The 18651-nt window shown below is 47.6% G+C and overlaps 1 long non-coding RNA gene across 3 annotated transcripts in view; it reads left to right on the forward strand.

Moving 5' to 3' along the window:
- The first annotated feature begins 14351 nt into the window (after positions 1–14351).
- The window catches only part of LOC122709357, a 172957-nt gene continuing 168657 nt past the window's right edge, over positions 14352–18651 (forward strand). For all 3 annotated transcript variants that reach the window (XR_006345489.1, XR_006345491.1, XR_006345490.1), the window contains exon 1: positions 14352–15842. This is a non-coding gene — a long non-coding RNA (uncharacterized LOC122709357). The remainder of the gene's footprint in view (positions 15843–18651) is intronic.

Genomic DNA, 18651 nt, shown 5'->3' on the forward strand with positions numbered 1-18651 from the left:
TGTTCTTTAAAAGGCGAAAGTTCTGCATTTTGATGAATTCCAAACTTCTTCTGTTACATGTTTTTGATATTTAGCTAAGAAATCACTGGCTAACCCAAAATCACAAAGTTGACTGATTTCTTTTATGAGTTGTATAGTTTTAGTTCTAACATTTAGGTTTACGATCCATTTTGAGTTAATTTTTGTAGATGGTGTTAGGATGGGGTCTGACTTCATTCTTTTCCATGTGGCTCCTCAGTTGTCCTAGTACCACTGGTTGAAAAGTCTACTTTCCCATGAACTGTATTGGCATCCTTGTGGAAAATCAGTTTTGTGTGTAGCCACTTACTGGGTTTTCTGTCCTTGGAAACTGCTATCAGGGCCCCCATGAGACTTTGAATATGACGATAATACCTTTCTTGTATTGAACACCTACCATTTACACTGCTAGGCACATTAAATGTATTCTCTTTTGTCCTCACAATAATTCTTTAAGGTGAGTATTACTCTCCTCATGTCAGAGATAAGCAAATTGAAATTTAGGATTTCAGCCATTTGCTGAGGGTCCTTTAGTCTGTGGAAGAGCTGGGCCTTGAACTTAGGTCACTGTGGCTCCAAGGGCAGAGCCTGGCCCTGTGCTGTGGCTGTCTGTTCCCAGGAGGTCCCATCCAACTCAGGTGTCATTTCTGGGATTCTTTGAGGCCACGACTAGTCAGGTATATGTATGGCAAGATTATGGCCTGAAACCTGAACATCAATTATATGATTTCACAGTGGGCTTTGGATGTTTTTTTTTTTTTAAGCAAATTTTTGCCTCCAGCTGCTACCATAGAAAGTGGGCATCTGCAGTGAAGGGATGGTGGGGGGTCCTGTCCTGCCCCAGTGGGCCTCTCCTGGGGGTTGTGTTATTTTAGAAGCCATAAAGTACATGGCTTTAAGAAAAGCGTAAGAAAAGAGTATCAAGATGGTGACCTGCCTTCAGATAATGGCCTGTGAGGTCTGTTTGAAAGGTTTGAAGGTATTTAACTTGGGAAATGAATAGAGAGAGCTGCTGTTGGTTCAAGGGCTATCATGTGGGAAAAGGATGTGATTTGTGCCAAACGTGGTGAAACGGTGTAGCTGGACAGGAGGAAGTTTTTAAAGCTCAGAACTAGTGGGAGGTGGCAGGGGCTGCCTTGGGGAGTCATGAGCTCTTGTCACTGGTGGTGTACAGGCAGAGCCTAGCTGCTTACTTTGTGGGATTGTTCTAGAGGCTCTTGGGGACTTCTGTCAGGTGTAGGCCTGTGGGATTTTTTTAAGGCTTCTTTTGACTCCCAAAGCTTATGTGTCATGGCTTCTGGTTTTACAGGGACTTCCTGTCTGTGCATCTGGGATTGCTCCCAGCTCAGATCTGTCATGCCTCACTGATCCCGAGGGCTAAATTTGGAATTTAATAACAACACTTTGGATTTATGTAGCCTGTTTCCTTGGAGGCACTTCATCTGTTATCCCATTAATTCTCATAACATCCCTGAGCGGAAAGTGAGGGAGGGCACGAGAGGAGAAGGAATCTCTCTGACTTCTGCACATCCTGAAGGTGAGAGGAGATGGCGGGATTAGGAGCTAGCCAGGGGCTGGGGGAGTGGCTTGGAGCACGGCCCCTCCAGCTCCCCACCCACCCCTACCCTCACACACAGAGAAGCAGTTGCCCACTGGATAAAGGGTGTGTCTGCCCAGCAGGAAGCTCAGGTCTTGGGCATAGTATATTGGTGATCTGATTCCACAGAAAGTTTAAGACATCTCCATGATGCGTATGGCTCCAGGTCAACTCTGTCATGGGTGGGAGCGGATGTGTATGGAGGAGAGCAATGAAGTTTGAGCCCCAAGGAGAAGGGGAAGACCAGTGTCCATCGTGTCCACCACTAACTTCTAGTGGCGTGGGCGGGCGGGGAGGGGGGCGGTGCAGAGGCAGCAGGAGGGCTTCCTGGGGGACACATTTGAGCCAAGTTTGAAGAGTCTTGGGGAGAACTTTGGGTTTACAGTCTGGAGCTCAGAGTTTGAGTGGTTTTCCTACAACTAGCCGTGTAATGTGGGTAAAATCCTTACTCCCCTGGCTCACTTTCCCAGGGGAGGCCTTGCCTTGGGTGCTCTTCAAGTTTCTGAGCCTGTGAGCTGAGTGCTGTTGCAGGATGGGTAAAGAGTCTGGGCATGCAGAGGAGGGCCTGTGGACTAGCTTAAGAGGAGGTGCTGGAACTGCTGTGAAGGTTGAGCAGGCATGGAGGGAAGAGGACCCGGGGTAAAGGCGTCTGCTTGAGCAAAGTCCTTGTCACTCCAGAGCACGCTGCTGTCGTTCCTGCCTCTGTTCATACTCTTATGGGCCTCTGGCTTCTCCATGCCTCCCGAGCTCTTTCCCTTTGAGCCTTGGCATTCTGTTTCAGGCCAGCCCTCAGTAGGTGTCCCAGCCTGCAGTGGGGACACTGCTGGCTGGACTCTGCGTGCTGCTGGTCTTCCCTGGCTCCAGGCAAGGGAGGGCATGGAAACCTAAGGCCGCAGACTGGAGACTGCTGCAGCCGGAAGGTCCCTTGCAAATCATCTGGTGCTATACTCCCCGTCACCTTTCGGTAGATGAGGGAATTGGGGTTGCAAGCCTGGGTTAGACCAGAACTGGTGCCAAGACCTGAGGCAAGAGAAAGCAGATGGGTTTGTGGAAGGTGAAAGAGTCAGGACTGGGAGTGTTTGGGAAATGAGGCGGAGGGGTGGGCAGGGCCAGGCCACCATAGGACGACGTTAAGCAGAGGAATGGTTCCTTTTGCAAAGGGCACTGGCCAGAAACCAAGCCCCCAGTTTTCCCTGCTTCCCCTGTGCCTTGCTGAACTTTCCCACCGGTGGAGCATCCAAGGCAAGGCCTAACTCCTCTTCTCACCTCCACAGTCCAAACTTCAGTGTTTTCTCTGTTGTGAGAACTTGCTCAACAGGCACTTGGTTGAGCAGTTACTGTATGCCAAGCCCTGCGATAGGTAGTGAGGATCTAAGGATGACTAAAAATGGTACCTGCCCTCAGTGGCCTGGCATGGCCACTGCAGAAGAGGGTGGGCCCATGCTGTCTGGGTACTGCTACCCAGCCCCCCAGGACACCCAGAATTCTGTCTAATTTACTTTCCCAAGGCACAAACCCAGGGGCCAGGAGCCCTCCAGAATCTTGCTTCCCTTAGTGAAGTCCTAATCTGTCCCTAACGGGCGACAGGTGCTTGCTTGACGTTGCTGAGCCACGACGAGTGGGCTACCGGGGTACCCTCGGCTTCGACTCTCTGAGCCCGTGGAGGCAGCAGGGCCCTGGGCCCAGTACAGTGCAGGGGTGTCCCCATAGGAAAGAGTTCTTTGGTGATGAACATTGTGTCTGCAGAAACTAATGGCCCAGCCTCCTATTCAGTTTATGTAAAATAAAACAGGCCATATGCTGCTGCTTTCAGAGTTTGGGTGTTTAAATTAAATGTTGTTTAATGAATATTCAAACCCATTTGCTCCAAAGTTGCGCTCAATGTGGTGGCGGCTTTCATCCCCACTCCTTCCTTGCAGCCCCCTCCCTCTCCAGTACTCAGGGTATTAAACCATTAGAACGGGGTGTGAACATCCAGGCATCTGCCTTCCAACGGAAAGTTGGACATTAAAATGCTGGAGCAGATGACAGTATAAATAAAGACATACAGTGAGAGGCTCGTCTGGTTATTTTTTTGTTTGGTAATTAAGACTGAGGAGGTTTTGACTTAAGTTCTGTCTTTCTGAGAACCAGAGTTGGGGGGCCAAGAACTCTCCACATCTTTCCTTTGCCCATCAGCCCACAGGGGGCTTCCACACCGGCCTCTGTGTAACTGGTTTATTGACGAGTGTCGACTCTGTGGCACAGAGAAGTGAAATGGTTTATTTTCTTCCAGTCACTGCTTTCTGCTGAACTCGGTCAAATTACCCTTAACATCTGCTGGAGTGGAGTCCTTGGTTTTATGGTTGTTTATAGTCCAGGCTCTGGGTCGGGAATATCCCCTGGAAGAGGGCATGGCAACCCACTACATTATTCTTGCCTGGAGAATCCCATGGACAGAGGAGCCTGGTGGGCTGCAGTGCATAGGGTCACAGAGAGTCAGACACGACCAAAGCAACTTAGCAGACATGGTCCAGACTCACTCCTGGCTCATCTCTGGATAGAACCTCTCCCCTTGGCCTGCAGACCAGACCCGGCTCAGATGATTGAAGTGGGGAGGAGGTAGTGTTTGCTCTCTCACTACTCCTTCAGCTCCAGAGCCTTGGGTCTCACTCCTTCAAATTCAAGGGCAGGGACCGTGCGCTGCGGGACAGGGTGTCCGTCCTAGGGAAGCAGTCCCCAGGGTGGTGGGAGGTATCTCTACTTTGGCTTGCTGCCTTGGCTGACCTGGTCTCTCTGTCGATGGGGCCTGGAGTTCCTGGGGCAGAGTCTATCTCATTCCAGCACCATCCATCCCTGAAGATGCCCTTAGAGAGATGCCCCCCACTGAGGCCATGACATCCTGTTGCACACATTTAGAGTGAGGGTTTGTGTCTGACTAGAACCATTTTCAGAGTATCATGAGGGTTCCCATCCTTCTCTCCTACCCCGCAAGACACTCCCCAACCCGGAGAGCTCCAGTGCCTCTGATTATCACCTCCGCATGGAGACCTCCAAGCCTCTGTCAGCAGCCCTGAGTTCTCTCTCTGGCTCTCACTCCACTTGGACATCCCACTAAATTTCATTATGCTCATTTTCAACTTATCTCTTCTCACCTCCACAGTCCAAACCAGTGTTTTCTCTGTTGTGAGAACTTGCTCAACAGGCACGTAGTTGAGCAGCTACTATATGCCAAGCCCTGTGATAGGTACTGAGGATCCAAGGATGGCTAAAAATGCTCCCTGCCCTCAAGGAGCTCTTGGCTCAGTGGGGTCCATGGACTTAAGGGAGAGACTCTTGATATGAAAAGGTAAGAGCTAAGGGATGGAGGTGGAGAGCTCTTAGAGATATTTCACTAACCTCTAAGCATGTGGGCACTCAGGCTTTCCGGAGGGGATGACCTTTAAGCTCAGTCTTGACCTGTAATAACTAGCAGGGTAAGAAATGTAAGGACATCCCAAGGAAAGCAAATAGCAAGAAAGACATGGAGGCATGGAAGAGCTGTTCTGTGTTCCTGGCGTCTAATATGCAGGGTGGGGATTGGTAAGAGATGGCTGGTTCCTGTCTGTTTCTGGCCTATTCCTCCTCCCAGTCGTCCTCCTACTAAGAGCTGTGGCTGACACCTCTTCAGCAAGCCTTCAGCCCTGCAGTCCATCTCACCATAGGGTGAGTGATGGAGTGAAGTGTCTGATCACATGGCATCTTCCTGCTCTGATGTCATGCCACCAGTATGTAAGTATGGTGATGTCTCTCCTGGGGGAGGTGGCCTGGTGGGACCATTTGAAGGTGGGAAGCTATCCTAGGGCCAGACCCTGTGCCTTCACCCTGGCCTTCCTTTGGGCTCAGCTCTTGGTCTGAATTCTGAATTTCCTTCATTCATGACTTCATTTGCATTCTTTTTTGTCTCTGACTTTGTTTTAGAATCTACTTCTCAGATTCAATCTGATCTCTTAGAGTAGGTAAGCTAGGTAGATCCACTTCTGTAGGTATTGCACATGACCAGAGAAAAGGACCCACCTGTGGACCCCAAAGTATTCTTACAGATCCCTGCTGACCTGGATCCCACAGCTCCTGCTGTCCAGGAGGATTGGCATCTTCTAGGTGAGGTCAGCCTGGAGACTTTCTTCCCTGCCCTGATTGTGTGTGCATGTGCATATAAATGCATGTCTGTTCCTGTCTGTGTTGAGAGGGATTGGCAGGGAGCCAGTGTCCCAGCTGAGAATCTGTTTCTGGAGCTCAGAGGAAATTGGGCATCCCTCCCACTGGCCCGGGCTCCTAATCATCGATAAGTGTATTATCTATGATGGGAGTATTACATTTTTGGGGGGCTCGAAGTCCTAGTCCCAAGCCCATGCCTAGGCCCCTGACTCTCCCAGGTGACAGGTGTGGACTCAAATGCGTTTTCCTGATAATCAGAGCCAAGCAATTCGAGAGCTGAATGTGCTGTAAGGAACCTGTTCACTTGTTCCTTCTTGCTTACAATTTGTGTCAGAGCTTGTGCTGGGAATTAGAGGGTAACAGGACGAATAAGATACGGCTCCTGCTCTCAAGGGGTTCATAGCATGGTGCAGGCTGGGAGAGCATCCTGTGCTGTGCATGTTCAGTGGTCCTGGGCATCACGGATAGCCACCTCCATAGGATGAAGGGGCTGATGTTCGTCAGGCCCTTACCTTGCACCTGCCTCGGGGCTGACCTCTCTTGAATTATTTCACTTCATCCTCACAACTGCCTGATGAGATCAGTACTGTTCCACCAGAAGAAATAGGCTTAGGGAGGGTAAGCAAAGTGTGTGAGGTCACACAGGGACAGGCTTTGAGTTTGGACAGCCCATTTCTAGAGATCCCACTCTTAATTCCTGATGGCTCCCAGTCTCCTTGTGGGGAAAGGTGCTGAACTGCGTTTACCTGATGGAGTTAGTGAAAGTGATTTGTTGCTCCATTGGGCAGAGGCTCCCTGGCCTGGCTTTTGGAGGTCCTCTCTAAATGCCCAGGGACAAAAAGAAGTAGTTCCAGGGAAGGAATTCCCTGGTGGTCCAGTGGTTAGGACTCTGAGTTTCCACTGCAGGAAGCATGGGTTCAATCCCTGATCGGGAAATTAAGATCCCACATGCCACAGCTCAGCCAAAGAAAGAAAAAAAAGCAGCTGCACATCTTCATGGACATCCCTATAGTCCTGAATCTGGAAAGGACAGTGCTCAAGACAGGGACAAATGGTCTACCTAAGCTTATTCAGGTTCCCTCTGCGCACAAAGAAGAATCGGTTCACCCTGGTGAGGGATGGAAAAGATAGCGGGGGAGTCAGATGCTTTATCTGTGAGTTGAGGATAGTAGTTCTGCTTCCGTTTGTAGCCCAGAGTGGTTGTGAGATGGTATTTTAGAAGATCAACTCCCACAAAAATGTAAAATATTACTCACACTGCTACCTGAAATTCTTACATTTCAGTGGGTTTTTCTCTGTCATTAGTGGATTTCTAAAAACCAATCAACCAAGCAGCTGCCCCTGTCCATCACAATACATTTATTTCATACCTACTTGTTGCCAGTCACGTACAAAGAAGGCAGGCAGTTAGGCAGGCAGTATTGTAGGCAACCTCCTACAATATTTTTAATTAGATACCTTATTTTGCTGAATCTTTTCCATACCAGTCAGATGCTATCTCCATAGGAGATGACAAAGTTGAGCAACAGAGAGGTTAAGTTATTTGCTCCAAGTCACCAAGGTAGTAAGTAGTGCAGCCAGAATTTGAATCCAAGTTTCTTGACTTCAAGTGGCTTGCCATGCTAATGATGCAGTGGCCTTAAAGGGTCATATTTTTATTTGGTGCAGGAGACTGTCTCAGTTCCAGAAGACAAACAATCCATCATGTTGTGGCTGCATTGAAGGTTTCTCAGTGAAGGGCAGTGACTCCAGGATGGTTTTGTAGAACTCTCCCCTTATTGCTACAGACAGCTTAGCTGTGACACCCTGAATTCAGTGGGTGCCTGATCTGCATACTGCCCAGGAACTTGGGGGTGTCTTTACAGGCATGTGGGACTTCGACCCATGGGAAGGATAGAGAGAACATTCAGAGAGGCACAGAGACCGATTCCTCACACCAGGACCAAGAGGCCCCTGAAAGATGCACCCTTGCCCCTTGGTGAATGCCCCTTAACCTCATTATTGTAGGTGGGGATCACTGGGTTGCATGGAATGCAGTCTGTGTGAGCCAGCTCATGCACTGGGGGGTTGGGCAGACAGCAGTTATTGGAGCAGTACAGAGTTCTTAAGTGGTAAGTGAGGCCAGGCAGCTCATGGGGACCAGATCCGGTAGGCCATCACAGAGTCAGGCAGCTTGTCTCTCTCTGTCTTGAGTCTCCCTTCTCTCTTGGGCTAGGTGGTCTTGGCCCTTTGCCTGTCTCTGAGCCTCTGTGCTGTTTTCCTCTCTGCAGGCAGGACTCCTCTGCTCCGCACACCCTTCTCCTCCAGCCTTTTTGCTTGGTTTGCTGTAGGGTCAACATGACTCTGCTGCTGCTGCTGCTAAGTCACTTCAGTTGTGTCCGACTCTGTGCGACCCCATGGACAGCAGCCCACCAGGCTCCCCCGTCCCTGGGATTCTCCAGGCAAGAATACTGGAGTGGGTTGCCATTTCCTTCTCCACAACATAACTCTACACAACCCCAAATGCCCATCACTGTCTAACTTGGTCTAAATTCTTGAGAGAAAAAAAATCTGATTGGTCACTGATTAGCCGGTGAACTTGAACTTGATGTCTTTAGGTCAGGTATCTTATCTATTTCCTGTCCATTCAGAAGAGAACAAGTGGTACAGACATGATCACTTGGGGCTGCCCCTTCAGCCAGGGATGTGGGCAGGGCAGGTACACCTGAACATGTCTGCTGTGGACCAGGGCAAGCTGAAGCCACTTGTCTCACTCAGACCTCAGGCAGAGGGCACAACCAGGGCCAGTTTCCTGTGGTCTGGTTTTCTCCAAGTGGGCAGTTGCCTTCCGAAGGCTCTGAGCAGCGGAGGGCCCCAAGACCACAGTTCACTGGGTTTGTCTCTGGTTTCACGTCATGAGCCCTTGAGGTAGGGAGGGCACGGTGAGAGCCACGTGTCCACACTAGTCAGGGCCCTTCCAGCATGTAAGGCCAGAGTGGGAAGCCTGCGGCCGGACGAGGGCCTGCACTGACGGCCAGCCCCACAGTCTTGGGCTTCCAGCCTCCAGAGACGTGAGGAATGGGTTTCTGGGGTTTATCAGCCACCCAGTTTGTGCTATTTGGTCACAGTAGCACGAATAGACTCGGACCCTGTTCATGTCTGGAAGCTCTGCTGGCCCAGCTGGCTGCACGAAGCCATGTTTACCCTGCCCACCTTGTCTTCCCTGTTCCTGTGGACCTCTCCAAGTAAGGGTCATGTCTTCACAGAACAAACAAGCTGTGTGTGTGTGTGTGTGTGTGTGTGTGTGAGAGAGAGAGAGAGAGAGAGGGAGGGAGGGAAAGGATTAGACATCAAGGACGGCCTTAACATCAGGGCTATAATGAGCTAAGTGACCAGGTGACTGTTCCTAACTGGCTGTCACAACAGCCAGCCAGCTCCTACCGCATCTGTACAGGACTCCTGCTTGCCTGAAGGAGGTGAGGCGCAATCAGGCAGGGCTGGAAACAGGGGGCAGGCCCCCCCCGCCCCACGCCACGGCTGTCATCCAGGAGGCTTGACACCCAGTAGGGACTTAACGGCTTGGCCAGCTTTCTGGAAGGGGTGAAGGCCCTTCTCCCTTGGTCTGACTGCCTCCATCAGTGCAGAGAGGAGGAGCTTCGGATTGGGAGTCTCTAACTCTGGGGCCATTATAACTGACTTCTTTATGTTGTCACGGGCCCAGAAGCCGTCAGGGAGAGGACAGAGGACTGATGAAAGAATGGTCCTGTTTTGGATGAGCCGGGAGAATGAAAGCGTACCTTGTGGTCTGTGTTGGCCGAGAAAATGAGACCTGGCCCTGTCAGCGCTGACCTGGCAGAAGTGTGTGCTTTGATGTCATGGAAGGAGCATGAATATAAGAGTTGGAGGCTTGGAGCCAAGTTCTGAAAAGATAGTGGCTGATAATAGCATAGTGCTTATTGGGAACTGGGTATTTTCTAAGCACTTTTATGTGTTTTAAATTCATTTGAGGTTCACAACAACATAATGGAATAGATACATCCTTGTCTGTTTTGTGGTTGATAAAACTGAGGCATGGAAGGCTAAGTGACTTGCCCAAGGTCACATGACCTGTTAGCAGCTGCTCAGACCATCACGAGTTGTGCAAGTCTGCCGCTTGATCTGGGGCAGGCCGCTGGCCTCTTCCCGCGGAGGGGCTGGCATGGCAGCGCCCTGCCTGCTGTTGTCGGCTGTGTTTTGACCCTGAAGTCTGGCCTTGGGACTCTGCAGGGTTGTGAGATGGCGAGGGGTGGAGCTTTTCTTCCCAGGGACAAAGGAGCTGTCCAGATGATGTCATCACCGAGCTGTGCAAGCCAGCCTTCCCTGGTTGATCACACTAGTCATTAATCCCCATGTAAAGCGCAGCTCAAGACCAGGCTCCACACTCCCTAGTCACATGCCTGATAAACGATTCTGTTGGAAGAGGTTTGAAGGGCATCTGTGGAGAGTGGTTCTCAGCAAGATTCTTTGAGACCTTTTTACACATTCCCATCCATTCTGAGGCTGCCCTGGGACTGAGAAACGAGACTGCTTGCAGCGTTGGGAAGCCAGCTCTGAAGGCCTTTGGCCTGGAGTCAGAGGATGCTGTGCAGTCTTCCAGGAAATCAGGGAGGGAGCGCCTGGGAGAGCACCTTAGTCTGTCTCTTCAACTGCACTTGGGTCCAGATGGGAGAAGGGAGTATTCCAGGTTGGCCAGCATTAGTCCTTGTGTGGGGCCTCTCAGAACCATGCGTGGCCTTTCTCCTTGCCCAGCTAATAATATATGGAACACTAGCGCGTTGCATGCATTGTCTCTTATCTAATCACACCGACCCCAGGAGAGGAGTGCTATTAAGCCAATTTTACAGATGAGGAAATTGAGGTCAAACTAGCAGAAGCAGAATTTGGCCCCAAATGCTTCCTTATTATTCCTTCTTTTAGTATTAAGATCCTTTATATTTTCCAGAGCACTTTCTCTTTCACGCACAGGCTGTCTGGTGGCCATAATTTCTGAATCAACAATCTGGATGGTCAATCCAATATCAGATAGCCCAAGTTCACATCCCAGCTCCACCATTTACTAACTGTGGCCTTGAGCGAGGCAAACAGTTGTTGAAGCCTCAGTTTCTATTGTAAATTGAGGGTAATAATGTCTAAATCACAGAGCACTTTTTAGGATGAAATGAGACAGCCCTTGGGAGGCACTTATGATTCCAAATATGTAAGTGGTAGCCACTAAATTATTATTATTGATTAGAAATGCCAGTATTTGATACTGAGTCTTGTCCTGGAAATCTAGAATTAAGTTTGTTGTGACCATATGCTAAAGCTTTTGGCCAATTTCTAAAGAAGGAATGGCTATTATGATTTATTTTTTTAAGTCTGTGATAGGCTGAATAAAGGACCTCCTCAAATGTCTACATCCTAAATCCAGACTCTGTGAATGTGTTAACATATGTGGCAAGAGAAACTTCGCAGAAGTGATTAAATTAAGGATCTTGAGATGGGGAGATTATCTAGATTATCTGGGTGGACCCAAGGCCAGCAGGGTCTTTATAAGAAGGAAACAGGAAGGACAGAGTTAGAGAAGCAGATATGACAATGGAAGCAAAGTTCAGAGAGAGAGAGAGATTTGAAGATGATTTGCTGCTAGCTCTGAAGGTGAAGAACAGGGCCATGAGCCAAGGAATGTGGGTGCCTCTAGAAGCTTGGGAAAGGCCAGGAAACAGATTCTCCTCTGGGGCCTCCACAAGGAATGCAGCCCAGTCTGGACCTGTGACCTGTAGAACCGTAAGGTGATAAACTGGTATTGTTTTAAGCCACTAAGTTTGTGGTAATTTGTTAGGCCACAGTAGGAAATCAATATAAGACCCTTACCAAAAAGTCTGAATCCAGGTGATACCACAGCAGAAAGATCATTTAGGAGACTTGGTTGGGTCTAGCTTATACTTCTTTTGCCAAGTCTTACTGTAACTTTGTTTGAAATAGACTATTTGACTTTCACTGGGATCCTGAGTGTCAATGAATAAATGATATTCTAGTTTTTCCGAATAAATGATAGTTCAGTTTTTCTACACACAAAAAATTACAGGATCCTTATTTAATGTCTTCCATTCAGAATGCACAGGTAATGATAAGCACCTCCTCCACAGCCCAGGCTCTGTGCAAGGTACTTCCACCTAAACGCATTTCTACAGGCAGTGTGATGAGTGCGTTTGGAGAGTGTGGGCTTTGGTGTATGCGAGCAGGAATACCAGTCTTACTGCTCATGAGCAGTGGGACCTCAGGCCAGTCACCTGACCTCTCTGAGCCTTAGTTAACAAACTTGTTAAGTAGGGTTCAACACACAAGAAATACTTGACATGGGCCCAGCACTCAGTAGATCCTGACCCAATTAATGTTGCTGCTTACTTCTCTCAGACTTGGATCTCCACCTCACTCCCCCAGAAGAGCCCTCTTGTCTGGTGAATGCTGACACTTCTCCTGAAGAGAGGTGGCCTGGCCCATGGACAGAGTTAGTGCCAGGCAGTGGGGAAGAACTCACTTGTAGCCAGAACTTTCCAGAGGTGGAACCAGCTCCTTGTTACCTTCCTTGTTTTCAGAGGGACCCAGGTGTCATCACTTTCTGTCCCACAGGGGCCTGGGAGGGACATTGGCTCAGTCCAGATTGTGAAGATGTGGACTTTGGGTGTCATCCCCTCATGAGGTCACATATACAGTCACAGAGCCCACTGTTGGGACTGAAGGAAATAAAAAGACACGCATCTTGGAGTCTTGAACTCATGTTTCCTTACTGGTCTTTGCTATCTGTAGTGCTCCATACTTCTCGAGGTTACAGGCTTCATCGTGGTATTGGCACAAAGACATATATCGATCAATGGAACAAAATTGAGAACCCAGAAGTAAACTCACACACCTGTGTTCAGTTAATCTACAACAAAGGAGGCAAGACTATATAATGAAGAAAAGACAGTCTCCTCAGCACGTGGTGTTGGGACAGCTGGACATGTAAGTCAACGCAAGTAGAACACGCCCTCATACCACATAGAGAAATGTGGCTCAGAATGGCTTAAAGGCCTAAATACAAGACAATACCATAAAACTCCTGGGCTTCTCTCGTAACTCAGTTGGTAAAGAATCTGACTGCAATGCAGGAGACCCGGGTTCGAGCACTGGGTTGTGAAGATCCCCTGGAGAAGGAAATAGCAACCCACTCCAGTATTATTGCCTAGAGAATCTCATGGACAGAGGAGCCTGGCAGGCTACAGTCAATGTGGTTGCAAGAGTCGGACGTGACTTAGTGACTAAACCACCACCACCATAAAACTCCTAGAAGAGAACATAAGCAAAACATTTTCAGACAGGAATTGTAGCAGTATTTTCTTAGGTCAATCTTCCAAGCAAAAAAATAAAAATAAAAGCAAAAATAAACAAATGGGACCTAATCAGACTTAAAAGCTTTTGCACAGCAAAGGACACAATTAACAAAAAATGATGTAAATGACAAGGGGTTAATATCCAAGGTATACAAATAGCTCAGACAACTCAATATTTAAAAAACTGAACAGCCCAATCAAAATAATGGGGAGAAGACCTAAATAGACATTTCAACAAAGAAGACATACAGATGGCCAAACAGGCACATGAAAAGATGCTCAACATCAGTAATTATTTGAGAAATGCAAACCCAAACCACAAGAGGCATCTACCTTATCTTGATCAAAATAGTCACCATAAAAAAGTCTACAAATTAATAAATGTGGGAGGGGCTTCCCCGGCAGTCCAGTGGTTAAGACCTCATGGCTTCCATTGCATGGGGCATGGACCCCATCCTTGGTTGGGGAATCAAGATCCTAAATGCTAAATGGGGCACAACCAACCAAAAAAAGAAAAAGAAATGCTGGAGAGGGTATGGAGGAAACAACCCTCCTATACTGTTGGTGGGAATGTAAATTGGTGCAGACACTATGGAAAACAGTATGGAAGTTCTTTAAAAAACTAAAAATAGAGCTACATATGATCCAGCAATCCTACTGCTGAGTATATACCCATAAAAGATGAAAACTTTAATTTGAAAAAAAGAAAAATCCATGAACCCCAGTGCTCATCACACTACTTAAAACAGTCAAAACATGAAAACAACCTAAGTGTCCATCAACAGATGAAAGGATAAAGAAGATGTGTGTGTATACACACACACAGTGTGATATTACTCAGCTATAAAAAGGAATGAAATATTGCCCTTTACAGCAACCTGGATGGACCTAGAGAATATGCTAAGTGAAGTAAGTCAGAGAAAGACAAATATATGTCACTTATATGTGGAATCTAAAAAATACTACAAATGAACCTATATACAAAATGGAAAGAGGCTTACAGACATAGAAAACAAGCTTATGGTTACCAAAGGTGGGGAGAGATCAATTAGGAGTATGGGATTAACAGATACAAATGCCTATAAACAAAATAGATAACCAATAAAGATTTACTATATAGCACAGGGAACTGTATTCAATATCTTATAGTAACCTATAATGGAAAATAATCTGAAAAATATATAGCTGAATCACTTTGTTGTACACCTGAAACTAACACAATATTGTGAATCAACCATACTTCAATAAAAAGAATACAGGCTGCATCTTTTGACTGGCAATCACACTGCATTGCATTTTGTTTTGGATTTGTGGGTGAAAACAATATTTTGGTAAATGTACACATTAAAATTTCCTCCTCCCCACCCCCTCACCGCTTTTAAAATTCTGGCCCTGGCAATTCTTTATTTTTCACTCAGAGCTTCAAGAAATGGAATTAGCCTAACTTGAACTTAACTTCATGAAGACTTTGCCTCCAGCCAGTATCTGAAAAAGAAGGAAAAAATACAAAAATTACCCAAATCTGCCATATTTGAATAGAGTCTTCCTCCTTTGAAGCCCTATCCCATTCATTATCTCCTGTAATGCTTTCAACAGCCCTCTGAGGGAGGTATTCTTATCCTGCTGCTCCAGTGTTCAACGGGGGTGAACAGGTGAGGGCACAGGGCATGCAGACCATACCACCGTGCCCACAGGTTTGTTCCCTTACTGCCAGCATCAGTTCTGGTTGGTAATGGCCCGTGCTGCACTGAGGTTTACTTGTTTGAATAGTACCCCCGATTTTCCCCACTTCACAGGTGAAAACTCAGATAGGTGAAGGATGTAAGCCAGGCCGCACAGGCTGAACCTGGGGCCCCTGACTCGGAGAACCCGTGAGCTTTTCCTGCTTCCCAAGCTGCCCCTCTTTATGGCAGGTTAAATCATACCAGCTTTAAAGACCCCATTACAATACCTTGGTTTCTTTCTTTTTACCACCATGGAAGCGGCAGTAAAAATATTAAAACCAATTGCCGTCATCTTTCAGACCGCTGCGTTTATGAGACGTAGCCTTCAAATGAATGAAAATAATCGCAAACTCCCTCCCCGTTCCATTCTATGGGGACATTTCAGATTTATACAATATTTCTGAAAGCTCTTATAATAGGGCATATGCACTTAGGGCATTAATGAAGTCGGCTCAGTGCTGGCTGGTCTCATTTCATGGAGCTAATTGTTAAGTGTTTTGCATACTTACAATTGAACTAAATTATTCCAAGCTAGCTGGTTTCAGGAAGTGTTAATTATATTTCAGTAAAGGAAAATCAAGGCTAAAGAATCATCCACTTAGAGCTTATCTATTTATGAACATCTCATTCTGGAGATCTCAAACATATATTTTAACACCATGTGAATATTGAGATTAATATTTCTTCACCAAAGAAAGCTTTATTCCTCCCTTGAATAGGCCCCTTCTCCCCCCATTCCATCCTTCTAGCTTTATTCAGCAGTCTAGTCTGAAAGTTGAAAGAGGCCTTCTTTTGTATTTCTGGCGCCTTGAATCTTTAAGTTGGGTGCCAAGAGCAGCATTAGCTCCATTCATTTTGAGACTGACTGGCCTTCTATAAATGATATTAATTAATTTAGGGGTCCTGCACAGGCCGTTTCGGACCAAGTGCTCCCTTGCTCCTGGGATTCTTTCTCGAGTAAGTCGTTTGGACGGGAATTTTCTCCTGGGACATGGGTTGGAGAGGGTGAGTGGCCCAGCGTTGTCACTCAGTACAGCAGGGGTGGGGATGAAGAGCTGGAGAGAAGGTCTGAGGGGGTCTACAGCGCCAGCATTGTGCTTTCACACTGCTCTTTCTACCCACTGGATCAGAAGGACTGAATGGATGCCTAACAAGAAGCTCTCTCAGTTTCTCTTGCATCTGTTGCTCAGTTTCTTTTCTCCTTGTTCTTAACTTTTTGTTCATTCACTCATGCATGCATTCACTTGCTCATTCAGCGCACACATATAGAACTACGGAAGGCCCGTCACTCAAGAGCAGTGGACCAGGGGCTGGGTGTGGAGAGCTGAGGATGGCAGAGCCCCTGCCTTCAGGAGTGCTCATAATAGGTAAATAGACCAGAGCCTCCTGGAGGGCTTGTTAAAACACAAAGGACCGGGCCCCACCCCATAGTTTTTGATTGAGCATGTCTAAGGGGAGCTGATAACTGGCGTATCTAACAGGTCCCCAGGTGATGCTGATGCTCTGGTCCAGAAATTACCCTCTGAGAACCACTGCAGGAGACTCATGGGATATAGGAGGGTACATCCTGAGGCCATCTTAATTTGTGTGTGTAGAACTCTGGTATAACTCTTTTTGGCTGGTAGATGTGAGTGGCATTTTTTCATGAATAAAGACTTTTTCCTTTAAAAAATTACTTTATCTTATAAATAACAGAAAATAACCAATATGTGTTGAGAAATGAGTGTCAAATGTCTAGTTGGGCTTCTGAAACAGCTGCACAGCTCCTCCTGCATGCTAGCCTTCCAAAAGGAGGTTCAAACACTCACTTGTGCAAAATGACAAACACTGCTTTGTGGAGGCCTCCAAGGATGCTTGCATATATGTGGGACCTTGAGAGGGGTTAATATTGAAATAGTAATGGTATGGACAGCATCTCCACAGGTCCGGGTCTATCGAAAGCTTATGTAGGCCTGGGCTTGGGATCTGGGCACTGAAGAGGACATGGGTAAGCTGGAGAAAGAAGAACAGGGTCAGGGCAGGACACAGGAAGCAGGTGAGGGGACAGTGCACTTGGGGCTTGAGGGATGGATAGGAGTTTACTAGCACTGGAGTGAGCGCAGGGCAGAGAACCGCTTTGGGCTGAGGGAACAGTCTTTGCAAGGCACAGAGGTGAGAAAGGCAAGGCTTGTTCAAAGAATGTTGTGCAGGCACTGCTGTGTAGAAGCAGGAGAAGAGTGGAAGATGAAGCAGGATTACAAAAACTGACTGTTAGGCTGAAAAGCTAGACTTTGTCCTGAAATACAGATGAGAGAGGGTCACTTGGTGTTTTATAGTCAGGAGAGTGACTCAAGACTGCTGTGGAGAGGGCTTAGAAAAGAAGCCTGGCAGGACTGAGAGACCAGCTGGGAGGTAGAGTTAAGGCACATAAAAGCTTCAGTCCCTCAGCTGTAGTAGCCACGTTTCCAGGACTACTTTGGCACACGAAGCTAGTGGCTACCATTGGCCAGTGCCTATAGAACATCTCTGTGGAATGTTCTATCAGACAGTGCTAGTCTAGACAGGAAGCCTGATGTCTGGGTAGTTACATCTCCTTGGGTCCGTGGACTCCTCCCCGCAGGGAGAGAGGGGTGTGATGGAGGAGGGCCAGAGTGGAGCCATCTCAAAGTGCCAGTTCCCAAGTTCAAGGGTAGCACTTGGGTGGAGTGGAAGCCATGCCCAGAGGTTGCTAGCAGAGTACAAACAATGGGAGTGGTTGGAGAGGGATGGTCAGGGGTCAGAGGAAAGATGATTCAAGCTCAGTCCTAGAGGCCAAGAAGGACAGTTTCAAGAAGTGAAAGCCATCGGTGAGCCTAGGAAGACCAGGGATGTTCAGGAGACTCCACCTCGGCCAGTCAGTCCCTTTCTCCTGGAAATCTGAGTTGAGACACATTAACTGCAAGTGACTGAGCCCATTAACTGCAAGAGCTGAGTTGGAAGGTCATTAGCTTGGGGGACAGAGTGAAGACTGCCATGTTTGGGAGGCTGCAAGGAAGATGGTGTGCCGGAGGAGGAGAAGCCAGTCTGTGGAGGGAGAGGAGAAGAGCAGCTGTGTAGAGAGAAAGGGAGCGGCCCCTCCCTGGAAGGAACAGGCTGAGAGTCTGGCTCTGAGCCCCTGCCACTTCCCAGGAGATCCTGTCCCCGCTCTGCGTCTTCACAGCAAGACTGCCTCCACTCCTAACCAACCGAGTTTCACTGGGTTTCTCTTTCTTACAACCCAGCCGTCTCTAAGCGTGTCCTACCGCCTAGCCCAGGAAGTGACACACACCATGTGCCATCAAAGCCTTTGCCTTCATTTATAAATTTATTTTTAAAATTGGAGTTTAATTTCTTTCTTTCTTTATTTTTTTGGTCATACATTGATATGAATCAGCCATAGATTTACACATAAACAGAAAAAGAGACACAGAAATACAGAACAGACTTTTGAACTCTGTGGGAGAATGTGAGGGTGGGATAGTTCAAAAGAACAGCATGTATACTATCTATGGTGAAACAGATCACCAGCCCAGGTGGGATGCATGAGACAAGTGCTCAGGCCTGGTGCACTGGGAAGACCCAGAGGAATCGGGTGGAGAGGGAGGTGGGAGGGGGGATCGGGATGGGGAATACGTGAAAATACGTGGAGTTTAATTTCTTTACAATGTTTTGTTACAATTTCTGCTGTACAATGACAGATGAATGGTTAAAGATGTGGTACATATATACAATGGAACATGATTCAGCCATGAAAAGGAATGAAATTAGG

The sequence above is a fragment of the Cervus elaphus genome, chromosome 15 (assembly GCF_910594005.1).
Source record: "Cervus elaphus chromosome 15, mCerEla1.1, whole genome shotgun sequence".
Classification (NCBI taxonomy): Eukaryota; Metazoa; Chordata; class Mammalia; order Artiodactyla; family Cervidae; genus Cervus; species Cervus elaphus.